Genomic DNA, 2718 nt, shown 5'->3' with positions numbered 1-2718 from the left:
CTCAAATTTTGCATAGTAACTTTTAGAATTATATATGTACAGTATCTGAAAATGTGAAAAATATATATTATATATATATATTAAAATTAACTTTAAATTTGTATCAATATACAATTACAAATATCTAAAAATAACTTTACTTCTGTATCAATATATAAAATTCTGTACCAATGCAAGATTGTATTTATAAAATATTTTTTCAGTTTAACAGCAGATTCAATAATATATCCTTATTTGTCTAATTTCTTTTTTTTTTTTTTTATTTCTTTATTGATTATTTTCTTTAAACTTCAAATGCTATACCTTTTCTGGTCCCCCCACAAAATATCCCCTCCTATCCCATCCCCCTACCCCATGCTTCTATGAGGGGGTACCCCAATCTACCCACCCACTCATGCTATTCTTATCTGGCATTCTCCTACACTGGGGTATCGAGCCTTCACAGGACCAAAGGCTTCTCCTCCTATTGATGCCCAACTATGCCATTCTCTGTTATATATGCAGTTAGAGCCATGGATGTCTCCATGTGTACTCATTGGTTGGTAGTTAAGTCCCTGCGAGCTCTGGGGGGTTCTCGATGGTTGGTATTCTTGTTCTTCTTGTGGGGTTGCAAAACCCTTTAGCACCTTTAGTCCTTTCTCTATCTCCTCCATTTAAGACCCTGTGCTTAGTCCAATGGTTGGATAAGAGCATCCACTTCTGTATATCTCAGGCTCTGGCGGAACCTCTCAGGAGACAGTTATATCAGGTTCCGGTCAGGAAGCACTTTTTGGCATCCTCAATAGTGTCTGTGTTTGATGACTATTTATAGGATAGAGGATGGCAATTGATGGATGGCCTTTCCTACAGACTTTGCTCCACAATTTGTCTCTGTGTTTGTTCCTGTGAGTATTTTGTTACCCCTTCTAAGAAGGACCGAAGCATTCACATTTAAGTCTTCTTTCTTCTTGAGCTTCCTGTGACCTGTGAATTTTATCTTGGGTATTCTGAGATTTTGGGATAATATCCGCTCATCACTGAGTGCATACCATGTGTATTCTTTTGTAACTGTGTTATCTTATTCAGGATGACATTTTCTAGTTCTATGATTCGCATAACAATTTCATGAAGTCATTGTTTTTTATTACTAAGTAGTACTCCCTTGGGTAAATGTACCACATTTTCTGTATCCATTGTTCTGTTGAAGGATATCTGGGTTCTTTCCAGCTTCTGGATATTATAAATNAGGCTGCTATGAACATAGTGGATCATGTGTCCTTGTTATATGTTGGACCATCTTTTGGGTATATGCTTAGGAGTAGTATAGTGGGGTCTTCAGGTAATACTACGTTCAGTTGTCTGAGGAACTGCCAGACTGATTTCCAGAGTGGTTTTACCAGCTTGCAATCCCACCAACAATACCCACTCTTTTTCTTTTCAACCTACTTTTGCTTATCTATGGAAGAAAGAAATTTAGGGACAAGGAAAGGAAAGGGAAAAAATATTCCTGAATATAATCTCTACATTTTGTGTCCTTCCTATACAAGATCATAACTACTTGTAGTAACCCTCTAAAATGAAAATATATCTTAACTCAAAATGATGAAAATTATCTACCTCAACTTAAGCATCTGGGATGACAGTTTATATTTCTGTTTGTTCATTTGCTTGTTTGGGGTTTTGAGGTTTAAAATATTTTTTATTAATCTAATAAAAAATCTTTAAAATATACAACTAAGTATTGATATTTTTATTATATTATATTATATGTTTTCTCCAATTTTACTAGGTATTTACTTCATTTACATTTCAAATGCTATCCCCAAGTCCCCTATACACTTCCCTCCCTGCTCCCCTACCCACACACTCTCACTTCTTGGCCCTCCTGTTCCCCTCTACTGGGGCATATACAGTTTACAAGACCAAGGGGCCTCTCTTCCCAATGGTGACTGACTAGGCCATCTTCTGCTACATATGCAGCTAGAGACAGAATTGACATTCTTAAGTCATCAAAATAATTCATCAAATTCCTTCTGGTCTGCGCCAGCACCGGGTCACCTAGGGTACAGATTTGGTGGACACCCCCATGGTCCCTAGCAGATTGCCCAAGTGATATTAGGATCACTGGTGAGTGGAACACAACTTCTGGTCCAATCTAATAGCATACAGGACCGGAGACAGCACTAGGGAAGCAGAGAACCTGCCTGACCAGGGGCACAAATATCTTCTGGTCTGCACTAGCACCAGGTCACCTGGCGCGCGGATTCAGTGGACACCCCATGGTCCCTATCAGACTGCCCAAGTGATCTTAGGATCACTGGTGAGTGGAACACAACAGCTGCTCCAATCCAATAGTGACGGGCCTGTGACAGCAGGAACAAGGACACCAGAGACTTTCCTGACCAGAGGCTCAGGTTCCTTTTAATCAGTTCAGGTTTACCTTGGTTTCAAATAGACCAGACAACTCCACAGTCCTCAAAGGAGACACCACTTCCACGCACTGTAACACACCCAGGATCTTAGGACAACAGGATCCCTGGATAACAGGAGCTGGGTCACACTTGTATTTGAGTGTCTCAGAGGAGCTTGACTCAGACACACCCAAAATCTCAGGTTCACAGGAGCTCACAATTAAAGAATCACAGAGAAATCTGGACTCTGAGAAGTCCTGAATCAACTGGGATTATAGGAAGGACAGGCTCCATTCAGATATATTGAGGGCAGCAAGCACTAGAGATA

This window comes from Mus pahari, chromosome 17, assembly GCF_900095145.1.
Source record: "Mus pahari chromosome 17, PAHARI_EIJ_v1.1, whole genome shotgun sequence".
NCBI lineage: Eukaryota > Metazoa > Chordata > Mammalia > Rodentia > Muridae > Mus > Mus pahari.
The sequence above is the reverse complement of the archived record's forward strand: the minus strand, read 5'-3'. Positions refer to the sequence as shown.